The 18,831-nt window shown below is 39.8% G+C and overlaps 1 protein-coding gene across 6 annotated transcripts in view; it reads left to right on the top strand.

Annotated features, from left to right (window-relative positions):
* FBXO10 (F-box protein 10) overlaps positions 1-18,831 on the top strand; it is an 82,663-nt gene that overhangs the window by 21,824 nt on the left and 42,008 nt on the right. The gene's annotated exons all lie outside the window — the stretch shown is intronic.

Here is an 18,831-nt window from a genome sequence, read left to right as displayed (position 1 = left end):
ATTGAAGTATAATTGCTTTACAGTGGTGTGTTAGTTTCTGCTTTATAACAAAGTGAATCAATTATACATATACGTATGTTCCCATATCTCTTCCCTCTTGCGTCTCCCTCCCTCCCACCCTCCCTATCCCACCCCTCCAGGCGGTCACAAAGCACCGAGCTGATCTCCCTGTGCTATGCGGCTGCTTCCCACTAGCTATCTACCTTACCTTTGTTAGTGTATATATGTGCATGCCTCTCTCTCGCTTTGTCACAGCTTACCCTTCCCCCTCCCCATATCCTCAAGTCCATTCTCTAGTAGGTCTGTGTCTTTATTCCTGTCTTACCCCTAGGTTCTTCATGACATTTTTTTTCTTAAATTCCATATATATGTGTTAGCATACGGTATTTGTCTTTCTCTTTCTGACTTACTTCACTCTGTATGACAGACTCTAGGTCTATCTACCTCGTTACAAATAGCTCAATTTCGTTTCTTTTTAATGGCTGAGTAATATTCCATTGTATATATGTGCCACATCTTCTTTATCCATTCATCCGATGATGGACACTTAGGTTGTTTCCATCTCTGGGCTATTGTAGATAGAGCTGCAATGAACATTTTGGTACATGGCTCTTTTTGAATTATGGTTTTCCCAGGGTATATGCCCGGTAGTGGGATTGCTGGGTCATATGGTAGTTCTATTTGTAGTTCTTTAAGGAACCTCCATTACTGTTCTCCATAGTGGTTGTATCAATTTACATTCCCACCAGCAGTGCAAGAGTGTTCCCTTTTCTCCACACCCTCTCCAGCATTTATTGTTTGTAGATTTTTTTAATGACTGGTGTGAGATGATATCTCATTGTAGTTTTGATTTGCATTTCTCTAATGATTAATGATGTTGAGCATTCTTTCATGTGTTTGTTGGCAGTCTGTATATCTTCTTTGGAGAAATGTCTATTTAGGTCTTCTGCCCATTTTTGGATTGGGTTGTTTGGTTTTTTGTTATTGAGCTGCATGAGCTGCTTATAAATTTTGGAGATTAATCCTTTGTCAGTTGCTTCACTTGCAAATATTTTCTCCCATTCTGAGGGTTGTCTTTTGGTCTTGTTTATGGTTTCCTTTGCTGTGCAAAAGCTTTTAAGTTTCATTAGGTCCCATTTGTTTATTTTTATTTCCATTTCTGTAGGAGGTGGGTCAAAAAGGATCCTGCTGTGATTTATGTCATAGAGTGTTCTGCCTATGTTTTCCTCTAAGAGTTTGATAGTTTCTGGCCTTACATTTAGGTCTTTAATCCATTTTGAGCTTATTTTTGTCTATGGTGTTAGGGAGTGATCTAATCTCATACTTTTACATGTACCTGTCCAGTTTTCCCAGCACCGCTTATTGAAGAGGCTGTCCTTTCTCCACTGTACATTCCTGCCTCCTTTATCAAAGATAAGGTGACCATATGTGTGTGGGTTTATCTCTGGGCTTTCTATCCTGTTCCATTGATCTATCTTTCTGTTTTTGTGCCAGTACCATACTGTCTTGATTACTGTAGCCTTGTAGTATAGTCTGAAGTCAGGGAGCCTGATTCCTCCAGCTCCGTTTTTCGTTCTCAAGATTGCTTTGGCTATTCAGGGTCTTTTGTGTTCCCATACAAATTGTGAAACTTTTTGTTCTAGTTCTGTGAAAAATGCCAGTGGTAGTTTGATAGGGATTGCATTGAATCTGTAGATTGCTTTGGGTAGTAGAGTCATTTCCACAGTGTTGATTCTTCCAATCCAAGAACACGGTATATCCCTCCATCTATTTGTATCGTCTTTAACTTCTTTCATCAGTGTCTTATAATTTTCTGCATACACGTCTTTTGTCTCCTTACGTAGGTTTATTCCTAGCTATTTCATTCTTTTTGTTGCAGTGGTAAATGGGAGTGTTTTCTTGATTTCACTTTCAGATTTTTCATCATTAGTGTAGAGGAATGCCAGAGATTTCTGTGCATTAATTTTGTATCCTGCTACTTTACCAAATTCATTGATTAGCTCTAGTAGTTTTCTGGTAGCATCTTTAGGATTCTCTATGTATAGTATCATGTCATCTGCAAACAGAGACGGCTTTACTTCTTCTTTTCCAATTTGGATTCCTTTTATTTCCTTTTCTTCTCTGATTGCTGTGGCTAAAACTTCCAAAACTATATTGAATAAGAGTGGTGAGAGTGGGCAACCTTGTCTTGTTCCTGATCTTAGTGGAAATGCTTTCAGTTTTTCACCATTGAGGATGATGTTGGCTGTGGGTTTGTCATATATGGCCTTTATTATGTTGAGGAAAGTTCCCTCTATGCCTACTTTCTGCAGGGTTTTTATCATAAATAGGTGTTGAATTTTGTCGAAAGCTTTCTTTGCATCTATTGAGATGATCATATGGTTTTTCTCCTTCAATTTGTTAATATGGTGTATCACGTTGAATGATTTGCGTATATTGAAGAATCCTTGCATTCCTGGAATAAACCCCACTTGATCGTGGTGTATGATCCTTTTAATGTGCTGTTGGATTCTGTTTGCTAGTATTTTGTTGAGGATTTTTGTGTCTATGTTCATCAGTGATATTGGCCTGTAGTTTTCTTTCTTTGTGACATCCTTGTCTGGTTTTGGTATCAGGGTGATGGTGGCCTCGTAGAATGAGTTTGGGACTGTTCCTCCCTCTGCTGTATTTTGGAAGAGTTTGAGAAGGATAGGTGTTAGCTCTTCTCTAAATGTTTGATAGAATTCGCCTGTGAAGCCATCTGGTCCTGGGCTTTTGTTTGTCGGAAGATTTTTAATCACAGTTTCAATTTCAGTGCTTGTGATTGGTCTGTTCATATTTTCTATTTCTTCCTGATTCAGTCTTGGCAGGTTGTGCATTTCTAAGAATTTGTCCATTTCTTCCACGTTGTCCATTTTATTGGCATAGAGTTGCCTGTAGTAATCTCTCATGATCTTTTGTATTTCTGCAGGGTCAGTTGTTACTTCTCCTTTTTCATTTCTAATTCTATTGATTTGAGTCTTCTCCCTTTTTTTCTTGATGAGTCTGGCTAATGGTTTATCAATTTTGTTTATCTTCTCAAAGAGACAGCTTTTAGTTTTATTGATCTTTGCTATCATTTCCTTCATTTCTTTTTCATTTATTTCTGATCTGATTTTTATGATTTCTTTCCTTCTGCTAAGTTTAGGGGTTTTTTGTTCTTCTTTCTCTTATTGCTTTAGGTACAAGGTTAGGTTGTTTATTCGAGATGTTTCCTGTTTCTTAAGGTGGGATTGTATTGCTATAAACTTCCCTCTTAGAACTGCTTTTGCTGCATCCCATAGGTTTTGGGTCGTCGTGTCTCCATTGTCATTTGTTTCTAGGTATTTTTTGATTTCCTCTTTGATTTCTTCAGTGATCACTTCGTTATTAAGTAGTGTATTGTTTAGCCTCCATGTGTTTGTATTTTTTACAGATCTTTTCCTGTAATTGATATCTAGTCTCATAGTGTTGTGGCCAGAAAAGATACTTGATACAATTTCAATTTTCTTAAATTTACCAAGGCTTGATTTGTGACCCAAGATATGATCTATCCTGGAGAATGTTCCATGAGCACTAGAGAAAAATGTGTATTGTTGTTTTTGGATGGAATGTCCTATAAATATCAATTAAGGCCATCTTGTTTAATGTATCATTTAAAGCTTGTGTTTCCTTATTTATTTTCATTTTGGATGATCTGTCCATTGGTGAAAGTGGGGTGTTAAAGTCCCCTACTACGAATGTGTTACTGTCGGTTTCCCCTTTTATGGCTGTTAGTATTGAGGTGCTCCTATGTTCGGTGCATAAATATTTACAATTGTTATATCTTCTTGGATCGATCCCTTGATCATTATGTAGTGTCCTCCTTTGTCTCTTGTAATAGTCTTTATTTTAAAGTCTATTTTGTGTGATATGAGAATTGCTACTCCAGCTTTCTTTTGGTTTCCATTTTCATGAAATATCTTTTTCCATCCCCTTACTTTCAGTCTGTATGTGTCTCTAGGTCTGAAGTGGGTCTCTTGTAGAGAGCAAATATATGGGTCTTGTTTTTGTATCCATTCAGCCAATCTGTGTCTTTTGGTGGGAGCATTTAGTCCATTTACACTTAAGGTAATTATCGATATGTATGTTCCTATTCCCATTTTCTTAATTGTTTTGGGTTCGTTATTGTAGGTCTTTTCCTTCTCTTGTGTTTCTTGCCTAGAGAAGTTCCTTTAGCACTTGTTGTAAAGCTGGTTTGGTGGTGCTGAACTCTCTCAGCTTTTGCTTGTCTGTAAAGGTTTTAATTTCTCCATCAAATCTGAATGAGATCCTTGCTGGGTAGAGTAATCTTGGTTGCAGGTTTTTCTCCTTCATCACTTTCAATATGTCCTGCCAGTCCCTTCTGGCTTGCAGAGTTTCTGCTGAAAGATCAGCTGTTAACCTTATGGGGATTCCCTTGTGTGCTATTTGTTGTTTTTCCCTTGCTGCTTTTAATATGTTTTCTTTGTATTTAATTTTTGACAGTTTGATTAATATGTGTCTTGGCATATTTCTCCTTGGATTTATCCTGTATGGGACTCTCTGTGCTTCCTGGACTTGATTAACTATTTCCTTTCCCATATTAGGGAAGTTTTCAACTGTAATCTCTTCAAATATTTTCTCAGTCCCTTTCTTTTTCTCTTCTTCTTCTGAAACTCCTATAATTTGAATGTTGTTGCATTTGATTTGTCCCAGAGGTCTCTGAGACTGTCCTCAGCTCTTTTCATTCTTCTTTCTTTATTCTGCTCTGCAGTAGTTATTTCCACTATTTTATCTTCCAGGTCACATATCCATTCTTCTGCCTTAGTTAATCTGCTATTGATCCCATCTAGAGTATTTTTAATTGCATTTATTGTGTTGTTCATCGTTGTTTGTTTCATCTTTAGTTCTTCTAGGTCCTTGTTAAATGTTTCTTGCATTTTGTCTATTCTATTTCCAAGATTTTGGGTCATTTTTACTATCATTATTCTGAATTCTTTTTCAGGTAGACTGCCTATTTCTTCTTCATTTGTTTGTTCTGGTGGGCTTTTATCTTGCTCTTTCATCTGCGGTGTGTTTTTCTGTCTTCCCATTTTGCTTATCTTACTGTGTTTGGGGTCTCCTTTTTGCAGGCTGCAGGTTCATAGTTCCCGTTGTTTTTGGTGTCTGTCCCGAGTGGCTAAGGTTGGTTCAGTGGGTTGTGTAGGCTTCCTGGTGGAGGGGACTAGTGCCTTTGTTCTGGTGGATGAGGCTGGATCTTGTCTTTCTGGTGGGCAGGTCCACGTCTGGTGGTGTGTTTTGCGGTGTCTGTGGACTTATTATGATTTTAGGCAGCCTCTCTGCTAATGGGTGGGGTTGTGTTCCTGTCTTGCTAGTTGTTTGGCATAGGATGTCCAGCACTGTAGCTTGCTGGTCGTTGAGTGAAGCTGGGTGCTGGTGTTGAGATGGAGATCTCTGGGAGATTTTCACCGTTTGATATTATGTGGAGCTGGGAGGTCTCTTGTTGACCAGTGTCCTGAAGTTGGCTCTCCCTCCTTAGAGGCACAGCATTGACTCCTGGCTGCTGCACCAAGAGCCTTTCATCCACACGGCTCAGAATAAAAGGGAGAAAAAGTTGAAAGAAAGAATTAGTAGAAGGAGAGAGAGAGAGAGAGAGAGAAAGAAGGGAGGAAGGAAAGAAGGAAGGAAAAATGAAGGAGCTAAAGTAAAATAAAATAAAGATAAAATATAATAAAGTTATTAAAATAAAAAAAATTATTAAGAGAAAAAAATTTTAAAAACAAAAATAAAACAGACGGATAGAACCCTAGGACAAATGGTGGAGGCAAAGCTATACAGACAAAATCTTACACAGAAGCATACACATACACACTCACAAAAAGAGGAAAAGGGGAAAAAATCATAAATCTTGCTCTCAAAGTCCACCTCCTTAATTTGGGATGACTCGTTGTCTATTCATGTATTTCACAGATGCAGGGTACATCAAGTTGATTGTGGAGCTTTAATCCGCTGCTTCTGAGGCTGCTGGGAGAGATTTCCCTTTCTCTTTTTTGTTCGCACAGCTCCCAGGGGCTCAGCTTTGGATTTGGCCCCGCCTCTGAGTGTAGGTTACCAGAGGGCGTCTGTTCTTCACTCAGACGAACGGGGTTAAAGGAGCCGCTGATTCTGGGGCTCTGGCTCACTCAGGGCGAGGGGAGGGAGGGGCACGGAGTGCGGGGCGAGCCTGCGGCTCCAGAGGCCGGCGTAACGTTGCACCAGCCTGAGGCGCGCCGTGCGTTCCCTGGGGGAGTTGTCCCTGGATGCCGGGACCCTGGCAGTGGCGGGCTGCACAGGCTCCGCGGAAGCGGGGTGTGGATAGTGACCTGTGCTCGCACACAGGCTTCTTGGTGGCGGCAGCAGCAGCCTTAGCGTCTCATGCCCGTCTCTGGGGTCCGCGCTTTTAGCCGCAGCTCGCGCCTGTCTCTGGAGCTCCTTTAAGCAGTGCTCTTAATCCCCTCTCCTCGCGCACCAGGAAACAAAGAGGTAAGAAAAAGTCTCTTGCCTCTTCGGCAGCTCCAGACTTTTCCCCAGACTCCCTCCTGGCTAGCCGTGGCGCACTAACCCCCTGCAGGCTGTGTTCACGCCACCAACCCCAGTCCTCTCCCAGTGCTCCGACCGAAGCCCGAGCCTCGGCTCGCAGCCCCGCCCGCCCCGGTGGGTGAGCAGACAAGCCTCTCGGGCTGGTGAGTGCGGGCCGGCCCTGATCCTCTGTGCGGGAAGCTCCCCGCTTTGCTCTCTGCACCCCTGTGGCTACGCTCTCCTCCGCGGCTCCGAAGCTTTCCCCCTCCGCCACCCGCAGTCTCTGCCCGCGAAGGGGCTTCCTAGTGTGTGGAAACCTTTCCTCCTTCACAGCTCCCTCCCACTGGTGCAGGTCCCATCCCTATTCTTTTGTCTCTGTTTATTCTTTTTTCTTTTGCCCTACCCAGGTACGTGGGGGGTTTCTTGCCTTTTGGGAGGTCTGAGGTCTTCTGCCAGCGTTCAGTAGGTGTTCTGTAGGAGTTGTTCCACGTGTAGATGTATTTCTGGTGTATCTGTGGGGAGGAAGGTGATCTCCGCGTCTTACTCTTCTGCCATCTTCCCGGAAGCCCCCTTCTAAGCATTTACTCAAAAAAAATTAAAACACATGTCCACAAAGCACTTGTATAAGAATATTCACAGCAGCATTATTCATAATAGCACCAAACTGGAAACAGTTTTGCTTTCTACCAATAGGAGGATCGATTTTTTTAAAAACTGTGATATATTAATATATAATGAACTACTACTCAACAATAAAAAGGGATGAGCTACTGATACATGCAGCAAAATGGATGAGTCTCCAAAATGTTCTTCTGAGTGAAAGAAGCCTTACACAAAAGAATACTTACTGCATGATTCCATTTATGTGAAATTCTAGAACAGACAAAACTAATCTGTGGTAGAAAAATCACAACAGTGGTTGCCTCTTGAGATTGGGGTTAGGGATTGACTAAGAAAAGTCATGAGTGAACTTTCTGGGGTGACGGTAATATTCTATATTGGTGGGGTTTGGATTAGATGTGTGAATGCATTTGTCAAAATTCTGCAAATGTACACTGGTGCATCAACACTGTGGAATGCTACTCAGCATTCTAAAGGAACAAACTAGTGATACAGAGACTTGAATGCATCTCCAAGGAATAATGCTGAGAGAAAAAAGCCAGTCCCATCCTTACACACTGTAAAATTCCATTTACATGTCATTTTTAAGTGACACAATTTTAGAATGAGGGACAGATTAATGGTTGTCAGGGATTAGGGATGGGTAGAGGAGTCAGGAGGGTGGTAGGTGTGATTATAAAAGGGTAGTATGAGGGGTCCTTTTGGTGTTGGAACTGTTAGTGTCTTGACTATGGATAGTGGATACAGGAACCTACACAGGTGATAAAAATTGTACAGAATGTAATATAGACACACAAAAACGAGTATAAGTAAAACAGGAAATCTGAGTAAGGTGGTGGATTGTATCAATGTCACTATGCTGGTTGTGTTATTATGCTGTAGTTGTGCAAAATGTTACCACTGCGGGTAACTGGGCAAAGCATACAAGAGATCTCTATTATTTCTTACAATTTCATACAGACCTACAATTATCTCACTAAATTTCAATTTAAAATAAACACAAATTCTTTCTTAGAGAATTGTCTGATACTATGTCTGGGCAAGCAATGTAAAAAGTGAGCCAGGAGCATCTTGAAGTACCACATAGCAAGGAAACGATCAAAGATTACTGAGGTTGTGCCAGAAGCACTGAGGAACTAAATCGAGGCCAATGCTGGCTCAATTTGAGCTTCAGGAAGAATAGCAAATTCAGAGACTTGAAAGCCATACAGTATGTTTAAATCCATGTGTTTATAATAATAGTTTAAACACATGCACACACAAACCCAAATTGGTTACCTTCAAAGTATAACGGGACAAATTCATCATCTTGAAACCTGGGAAATGAAAGTGTCAAGTTGGCCTTTCCTAAGTGGACTGTACCTCTGGGTAACCAAATGATGGATGAAGAGAAGACTCTCCTATTTGCTGAAAGTTATTTCAGCAAATAAATCAAAACCAGATGATCCAGTTGGAGTTCCACCGTTTTTTTACCTTCAGGGAAATGAATGCGTCCAGGCATTGGGCGTCAGTGGGCACTGACATCAAAAAAGCGGCAGCCAGACTTGTGGACATCTCCTGATAAAAAGATACACCACCACTTGTAGACTTGCTAAAGGGATGGAACCTGAGTCTAGTCTAGCCCCTGATCCAGCTGCCAATACGCAGGAAATCAGCTGACAGGGCGAAAAAGTGAACTCTCCCATGAGAACATACACGGTCGGCAAAGTCCAGACTGAGAAACTTCGGTCAGATGGTTCAAGTTCTTCAACAGATATGTAGTAAAGAAAAGAGAAGGATGGAAGGGGAACCTGTAGGTGGATTGAGACTCAAAGACTTATCAAGCTAAAAACCTAAGGACAGAACTAAAACTATACTATCTATGGATGCATGCTTAGGTGATAAAACCACAAAGAAACCTAAGGAAGGGATTACTACAGAGTCAGGAGGAAAATGTTTACTCTGGGGGGCAGGATTGGGATGGGGCACATGGAGAGGCTTCTGGCTGGCAAAATTGTTTTTTGACCTAGGAGGTGATTAACAGGATGTTTGCCTTATAAATCAATTTGCTAACCTACACATTTGTTGTGTCCTCTGTCTTGTTTTACATTTTAAACAGGCTGTGTGATAGAGCTGTTCTCAGGTTGCCATTGGAAGCCAGAGAGGCACTTCATATCTAAGGAGAGAGGATGAGGAAAGGCCCTCTGTAGAAATATTACTGGGAGAGTGAGGGTAGGGTGGGAAGAATGTCAGGGATGAGGCCAGAGAAATAAGCAAGCTCATGACCTGTCTTCTGTACTAGACTTTATCCTAGAAGCCATGGGGGGCCACTGAGGAATTTCACACTAAGCGACCAGACCAGATTCATATTTTAGAAAGATTCCTCTGGCAGCTGAATGTCAGATGGATTGGATGGAGGCAGGAGTGGTTCCAGGGAGACCGGTTAAGACTCTACTGTAGTAATCCAGACTAAAGATGGTGAAGCCAGAAATAACACAGTGACAGAGAGGGTAGAGAGCAAAGACTAATTTGAGAGTACTTAAGGAGGCAGAAACATAAGGCTTGAGAAGCTATCTGGGAGAGAGAGGGAGGGAAGGAGACAGAAGAGAAATTAAGGAGGTTTCCCTAAATTCGAGACAAAGTTTACACACAATAAAATGCACAGAACGGAAGCATACAGTCCAGTGAGGTTTTTTACATGTATGTACCTATATAACTCACATACCAGTGAAGCTGTAAAGCTTTTCCTTTACTCCCAAAGTTTCCTCTTGACCCCCGCAAGTCAATCACTACCCCATTGGCAAGCACTGTTCTGATTTTTATCACCATAGATGATTTTATCTGTTTTTGAACTTCACCTAAATGGAATCATACAATATGTAGTCTTTTGTGACTAATTTCTTTTGCCTAGCACATTCTTCTTGCAATTCATCCATGTTGTGTGTTATCAGCAGTTCATCCCTTTTTATTGCTGAATAGTATTCCATTGTACGAATACACCATTATTTGTTTATTCACTCTTCTGTTGATGGACATTTGGGTTGTGTCTAGTTTTCTGTCTGTTTGTTTTACTATTAGGAATAAAGCGGCTGTAAACATTCTAAAATCAGTCCTTTCGTAGATGTACATTTTCACTTATCTTGGGTAAATATCTAGGAGTGGAATTTCTAGGTCACAGGATAGGTATGTGGTTTTTTTGGTTTGTTTGGTTTTTTTTAATATTTATTTATTTATTTATTGGTTGTGTTGGGTCTTAGTTGCGGCACACAGGATCTTCCATTGTGGTGCATGGGCTTCTCTCTAGTTGTGGCTTGCAGGCTCCAGAGCGCATGGGCCCTGTAGTTGTGGTGCGCGGGCTTAGTCGCCCCACGGCATGTGGGATCTTAGTTCCCCGACCAGGGATCGAACCTGTGTCCCCTGCATTGCAAGAAGGATTCTTAACCACCGGACCACCAGGGAAGTCCCGGGATAGGTATATGTTTTAACTGCAGAAGAAATCGCCAGTTTCCTGAAGTGCTTCTAGTATTTAATACTCCTACCAACAATGTATGAGAATTCTGGTTACTTCACATCTTTGATGCTTTCAGTGTTCTTAATTTTAGCCATTTTAGTGTGTGTGAAACACATTTATCTCATCATGGTTTTAATACAAATTGAGTAATAATGAATACTAATGATGTTGAGTATCTCTTCATGAGTTTATCGGCTGTTCATTTTTCTTTTTGAAGTTTCTGTTCAAATCTTTGCCTATTTTTTATTGGGTTTTGTTATTACTGAGTTGTAGGATTTCTTAACATATCCTGGATTCAAGCCCTTTGTCCTGTGTATGTTGTATTGCAAATATTTTTCCCCGTTCTATCATTCTCTTTTCCTAATGATGTCTTTTGATAAACAGAAAATTTTAATTTTGATAGACCAATTTACTAGTTTTTTTTTTTTAATGATTAATGCCTTTTGTGTTCTCAGAAATCTTTGCCTACCCCAAGGTTGCAAATGTATTTTCCTATATTTTCTTCTAGGAGCATTATAGATTTAGTTTTTATGTGTATGTCTATAATCAATCTTGAGTTACTTTTTTTCATGTATGGTGTAAGGTATGAGGCAAAAGTTCTTTTTTTTCCCATACGGATATCATTTTTCCAGCACCATTTGATGAAAAGACTTTTCTCCATCCACTGAATTGCATTGATGTTTTGTCAGAAATCAGTTGACCAGTATACGTACAAATCTATTTCTGGACTCTCTAGTTTTCTTTTTTTTTTTTAGTTTCATTTTTATTTTGTATTGGAGTATAGTTGATTTCCAATGTTGTATTAGTTTCAGGTGTACAGCAAAGTGATTCAGTTATACATATGCATATGTCCATTCTTTGGCAGATTCTTTTCCCATATAGGTTATTACAGGATATTGTTGAGTTCCCAGTGCTATTCAGCAGGTCCTTGCTGATTATCTATTTTGTATATAGTAATGTGTATATACAGACTGTATATATGCATTTATCCCTCCCCACCGCTACCTTTCCCCTTTGGTAACCATAAGTTTGTTTCTGAAGTCTGTGAGTCTTTCTGTTTTGTAAATAAGTTCATTTGTATCATTGTTTTAGATTCCACATATAAGTGATATATGATATTTGTCTTTCTCTGTCTGACTTACTTCATTTAGTATGATAATCTCTAGGTCCATCCACGTTGCTGCAAATGGCATTATTTCATTCTTTTTTATGGCCAAGTAATATTCCATTGTATATATGTACCACATCTTCTTTATCTGTTCCTCTGTCGATGGACATTTAGGTTGCTTCCATGTCTTGGCTATTGTAAATAGTGCTGCAGTGAACATTGGGGTGCATGTATCTTTTTGAATTATGGTTTTCTCTAGATATATGCCCAGGAGTGGGCTTGCTGGATTATATGGTAGTTCTATTTTTAGTTTTTTAAGGAACCCCCATACTCTTCTTCATAGCGGTTGTACCAATTTACATTCCCACCAACAGTGTAAGAGGGTTTGCTTTTCTCCACACCCTTTCCAACATTTATTGTTTGTAGACTTTTCAGTGATGGTCAGTGATGGCCATTCTGACCAGTGTGAGGTGCTACCTCATTGTAGTTTTGATTTGTATTTCTCTAATAATTAGCAATGTTGAACATCTTTTCATGTGCTTTTTGGCCATCTGTATGTCCTCTTTGGAGAAATGTCCATTAAGATCTTCTGCCCATTTTTTGATTTGTTTGTTTTTGATATTGAGCTGCCTGAGCTGTTTGTGTATTTTGGAGATTAATCCCTTGTTGGTTGCATCATTTGCAAATATTTTCTCCCATTCTGTGGATTGTCTCTTCATTTTGTTTATGGTTTCCTTTGCTGTGCAAAGCTTTAAAGTTAAATTAGGTCCCATTTGTTTATTTTTGTTTTTATATTCATTACTCTAGAAGGTGGGTCCAAAAAGATATTGCTGCAATGTACATCAAAGAGTGTTCTGCCTATGTTTTCCTCTAAGAGTTTCATAGTATCTAGTCTTACATTTAGGTCTTTAATCCATTTTGAGTTTGTTTTTCTGTATGGTGTTAGAGAATGTTCTAATTTCATTCTTTTACATGTAGCTGTCCAGTTTTCCCAGCACCACTTATTGAAGAGACTGTCTTTTCTCCATTGTCGTAGATTAATTGACCATAGGTGCATGAGTTTATTTCTGGGCTTTTTATACTGTTCCATTGATCTATATTTCTGTTTTTGTGCCAGTACTATATTGTCTTGATTACTGTAGCTTTGTAGTATAGTCTGAAGTCAGGGAACCTGATTCCTCCAGCTGCATTTTTCTTTCTTAGGATTGCTTTGGCTATTTGGGGTCTTTAGTGTTTCCATACAAATTAAAAAATTTTTTGTTCTAGTTCTGTGAAAAATGCCATTGGTAATTTGATAGAGATTGCATTGAATCTGTAGATTGCCTTGGGTAGTAGAGTTGTTTTGACAATATTGATTCTTCCAATCCAAGAACATGGTATATCTTTCCAGCTGTTTGTGTCATCTTCGAATTCTTTCATCAGCATCTTACAGTATTCAGAGTACAGGTCTTTTGCCTCCTTAGGTAGGTTTATTCCTAGGTATTTTATTCTTTTTGATGCAATGGTAAATAGGATTGTTTCCTTAATTTCTCTTTCTGATCTTTTGTTGTCAGTGTATAGAAATGTAAGAGATTTCTGTGCATTAGTTTTGTATCCTGCAACTTTACCGAATTTATTGATGAGCTCTAGTAGTTTTCTGGTAACATATTTAGGACTTTCTATGTATAGTATCATGTCATCTGCAAACAGTGACCGTTTTACTTCTTCTTTTCCCATTTGGATTCCTTTTATTTCTTTTTCTTCTCTGATTGCCATGGCTAGGATTTCCAGAACTAACTTGAATGAAATTGGCAAGAGTGTACATCCTTACCTTGTTCCTGATCTTAGAGGAAATGCTTTCAGCTTTTCACTGTTGAGTACCATGTTAGCTGTGGGTTTGTCGTAGATGGCCTTTGTCATGTTGAGGTAAGTTTCCTCTATATCCACTTTCTGGAGAGAGTTTATCATAAATCAGTGTTGAATTTTATCAAAAGCTTTTTCTGCATCTATTGAGATGATCACATGGTTTTTATTCTTCAATTTGTTGATGTGGTGCATCACACTGATTGATTTGCAGATATTGAAAAATCCTTGCACCCCTGGGATAAATCCCACTTGATCATGGTATATGATCCTTTTAATGTATTGTTGAATTCGGTTTGCTAGTATTTTGTTAAAGATTTTTGCATCTATGTTCATCAGTGATATTGGCCTGTAATTTTCTTTTTTTGTGCTATCTTTGTCTGGTTTTGGTACCTGAGTGATGGTGGCCTCATAGAATGAGTTTGGGAGTGTTCCTTCCTCTGCAGTTTTTTGGAATAGTTCCAGAAGGATAGCTGTTAACTCTTCTCTAAATGTTTAATAGACTTCACCTGTGAAGCCATCTGGTCCTGGACTTTTGTTTGTTGGAAGTTTTAAAATCACAGTTTCAATATCAGTACTTGTGATTGGTCTGTTCATATTTTCTATTTCTTCCTGGTTCATTCTTGGAAGATTGTACCTTTCTAAGAATTTGTCCATTTCTTCCAGGTTGTCCATTTTATTGGCATATAGTTGCTTGTAGTAGTCTCTTATGATCCTTTGTATTTCTGTGGTGTTGGTTGTTACTTCTCCTTTTTCATTCTAATGTTATTGATTTGAGCTCTCTACCTTTTTTTCTTGATGGGTCTAGCTAAAGGTTTATTAATTTTTCTTATCTTTTCAAAGAACCAGCTTGATCTTTTCTATTGTTTTCTTCACCTCTATTTCATTTATTTCTGCTCTGATCTTTATGGTTTCTTTCCTTCTACTAACTTTGGGTTTTGTTTGTTATTCTTTCTCTAGTTACTTTAGGTGTAAGGTTAGGTTGTTAGAGATTTTTCTTGTTTCCTGAGGAAGATTGTATTGCTGTAACCTTCCCTAATTGAACAGTTTTTGCTGCGTCCCATAGGTTTTGGATTGTTGTGTTTTCGTTTTCATGTGTCTCTAGGTATTTTTTTTATTTCCTCTTTGGTTTCATCAGTGATCCATTGGTTGTTTAGTAACATATTGTTTAGCCTCCACGTGTTTGCTTTTTTTTACTGTTTTTTTCTTGTAGTTGATTTCTAATCTCATAGCATTGTGATCAGAAAAGATGTTTGATATGATTTCAATTTTCTTAAATTTACTGAGGCTTGCTTTATGGCCCAGCATGTGATCTATCCTGGAGAATGTTCTGTGTGCACTTCAGTAGAATGTGTATCCTGCTGCTTTCGGATGGAATGTTCTGTAAATATCAGTTAAGTCCATGTGCTCTAATGTGTCATTTAAGGCCTGTCTTTCCTTATTGATTTTCTTTCTGGATGATCTGTCCATTGATGTAAGTGGGGTGTTAAAGTCCCCTACTATTATTGTGTTACTGTCAGTTTCTCCTTTTATGGCTGTTAGCATTTGCCTTATATGTTGAGGCCCCCCTATGTTGGGTGCATATATATTTACAGTTATATCTTCTTGGATTGATCCCTTGATCATTATGTAACCTCCTTCTTTGTCTGTTGTAACAGCCTTTATTTTAAAGTCTATTTTGTCTGACATGAGTATTGCTACTCCAGCTTTCTTTTGATTTCCATTTGCATGGAATACCATTTTCCATCCCCTCACTTTGTCTGTTTGTGTCCCTATATCTGAAGTGAGTCTCTTGTAGACAGCATATATACAGGTCTTGTTTTTGTATCCATTCAGCCAGTCTGTGTCTTTTGGTTAGAGCATTTAATCCATTTACATTTAAGGTAATCATCAATATGTATGTTCTTATTGCCATTTTGATAATTGTTTGGGATTTGTTTTTGTGGGTCTTTTTTCTTCCCTTCCTCTTTTGTTCTCTTGTGATTTGATGACTATCTTTAGTGTTGTGTTTGGATTGCTTTCTTTTGTGTGTGTATCTATTGTAGATTTTTGGTTTGCGGTTACCATGGTTTTGGTATAGCAGTCTATAGATATGCATGATTGTTTTAGGTTGCTGATCTCTTAATTTCACATGTGTTTCAAATATCCTGCATTTGTATTCTCCTCCTCTCACAATTAACTGGTTTAAGTATCATATTTGTGTGTGAATGATTTCCTACCTTAACTGTATGTTTCCCTTTACTGGTGAGCTTTTCCATTCGTAATTTTCTTGTTTCTAGTTGTGGCCTTTTCTTTTCCATCTAGAGAAGTTCCTTTAGCATTTGTTGTAAAGCTGGCCTGGTGGTGCTGAATTCCCTTAGCTTTTGCTTGTCTGTAAAGCTTTTGATTTCTCCCTAGAATCTGAATGGGAGCCTTGCTGGGTAGAGTATTCTTGGTTGTAGGTTTTCCCCTTTCATCACTTTCAATATATCATGCCACTCCCTACTGGCCTGCAGAGTTTTTGCTGAAAAATCAGCTGATAACCTTATGGGGATTCCCTTGTATGTTATTTGTTGCTTTTAATATTTTCTCTTTGTCTTTAATTTTTGTCAATTGGAATAGTACGTATCTTGGTGTGTTCCTCCTTGGGTTTATCCCCTATGGGATTCTTTGCACATCCTGGACTTGAGTGTTTCCTTTCCCATGTTAAGGAAGTTTTCAACTATTATGTTTTCAAATATTTTCTCCGGCCCTTTCTCTCTCTCTTCTCCTTCAGGGATCCCTATAATGTGAATGTTGGTGCATTTAATGTTGTCCCAGAGGTCTCTCAGACTGTCCTCATTTATTTTCATTCTTTTTTCTTTATTCTGTTCTGCAGCAGTGATTTCCACCATCTGTCTTCCAGCTCACTTATTTGTTCTTCTGCCTCATTTATTCTGCTATTGATTCCCTCTACTGTATTTTTCATTTCAGTTCTTATATTGTTCATCTCTGTTCTTTAAATCTTCTAACTCTTTGTTAAACATTTCATGTATCTTCTCAATCTGTGCCTCCATTCTTTTTCCGAGATCTTGGATCACCTCATTACTTTGAATTCTTTTTCAGGCAGATTGCCTATCTCCACTTCACTTAGTTGTCCTTCTGGAGTTTTATCTTGTTCCTTCGTCTGGGTTATATTCCTCTGCCATCTTGTTTTGTCTAACTTTCTGTGTTTGTGGCCTCCATTCCTCAGGCTGCAGAATTGTAGCTCCTCTTGCTTCTGGTGTCTGCCCCCTGGTGGATGAGGGTCCAAGGGCTTGTGCTGGCTTCCTGGTGGGAGGGACTGGTGCCTGCCCACAGGTGGGTGGAACTGGGTCTTAGGACTCTCTAGTTTTCTTATGCCAACATCACAATATCTTGTAGCTGACATGTTGAGGGAGTCTAGATTATGTTGTCCTTTTTTTTTTTTTTTTAGGACTGTTAAATTTCATTCTAGCAGGCATAAGTTACTGGAAGAACCCTTTGATCCTATGAAGCTTGACTTTATTCTTCCAATTTGAATTTATTCCCATGGCACATCCTTTCTGAGTCTCAGTATGAATGCTCCATATTCTAGGTGGAATTCCATGATCTCCCAGCTCTGCTTGATCTCTAGTATCACCACTTACCCCAGAGAAGGCAATTTCTACTAGGTCTGTGGAAGTCCCACCCTGTACACGTGTGGTCCAGCTTTCAGCCAAGAAACTGCCCACCAAACCCACCCCCACGCTGTGTTGCTCACGCCCTCTGGATACCCTGCCTGGCAGATTTCAGCCACTTCAGCCCAGAACTCAAATCTGCCTGCTCAGCAGATTATCACTCTGCCTGGGCTCCATCTCCCTACCCCACAATGAGAAGGTGCCCCAAGATGACAGCTGGAGCAGTCATGCACTTTCCTCCTGTTTCCTTGCCCTCTAAGATCACAGTCCTGTGTGGCTTGCTATTCAGTGCCTGAGAGCATGTATTCTGTTGCCTCGTTTGTGGCAGGCGGGAGAATCCAGTTCTAGGAATTCTGTCATGGCCTAAATTGGAAGGTGAGGTTCCATTTTGGATATGATGCTGAGTTTTTAGTGTCTGTGGAACATTCAGGTAGAAACGTCTGGCCAGCAATTGGGTATTCATGTATGGAGCTTGAAAGAGACAGCTGGGGCTGGAAATTCAGATTTTGAGGTCCTGAATTTACACTGGTAGTTGAAATTAAGGGAATGAATGTGATCACTTAGCTAGAGAACGGTTAGAGAAGGGATAGAAAAACATTCTTCTCTTTAAAAGGCTGAGAAGGTGTGGCTAAAGAAGGGATGAGGAACAGGAGACACGGGTGTCACAGAAACCACCATGAGTAAAATTGCATTCGCCTGGGGCAGTTGCAGTATCAGGAGCCCAGCCTTTCTTTCCTCTCTACATCATGCTTACCAGTCCAGAGCCAGTTCTTCTCCAGTGCTACTGAGAACTTCATAAAGTCTCACTGGGTGATCATGATGGAAGAACCTGCATATCTGGGCTCTGATACTAATCTGTAGAGTTAAAGCCATACCTGTCTGGAGGAGGCTTAGAATTTCTATCATGTAATCACACATCTGTGTTTTTAGCCTTCTTGGGGCTAATGGCTGACAAGTTTGATCATCATTTTTATAAAATAGAGGGGAAAACTGAGGCCCTGGAGAGGTGGACAACTTGATTATTAAAGTCAGTGATGGAGTCGGCCCTGTTTCCAGTTTTAGTTTCTAGTTGTCTAGAGACCTTACAGGGTTCAGACTTGCAAGTTGCTCTAGGTCATCTAATTCAGCCGCCTTGTTTTTTTAGGTGGGGAGACTGACACTGATAGAGCTTAAACTAGGTGTAGACAACAGAAATGCAGTGAAGCCAGCTTAGGCAAAAAGGAGAATTTGCTAGAAGAGTACAGAGGTAGCTGAAGGGATTCAAAAGGCAAGGATGGAGCTGAGCTTTGAGAGTAGACTGGAGCTGTGACCTGCAGTGCTGGAGAAACACTGGGATGCCCCTTGTTTCTGCCCTTTTCTCTGCTTCTTTCTATGTCTCTCATCCTCCTCTCAATGCAGACCAGCTTCTTCTGCTTCCACCCTCCCCTGCCCCCAGAGAAAATGGTCACCAACAACTGTTCCTGAGTTTATAGCTTAGGAAACAAGCCACTCATTCCCCTCCATTCAGGAAAGAAGTCAATCTGATTCTAGAATTGCAACTCACATTCCCCTAAAGATCT

The sequence above is a fragment of the Monodon monoceros genome, unplaced genomic scaffold (assembly GCF_005190385.1).
Source record: "Monodon monoceros isolate NGI ecotype Baffin Bay Population unplaced genomic scaffold, NGI_Narwhal_1 Super_Scaffold_5, whole genome shotgun sequence".
NCBI lineage: Eukaryota > Metazoa > Chordata > Mammalia > Artiodactyla > Monodontidae > Monodon > Monodon monoceros.
Note: the sequence above shows the minus strand (reverse complement) of the source record. Positions and strands in the feature narration are given on the sequence as shown.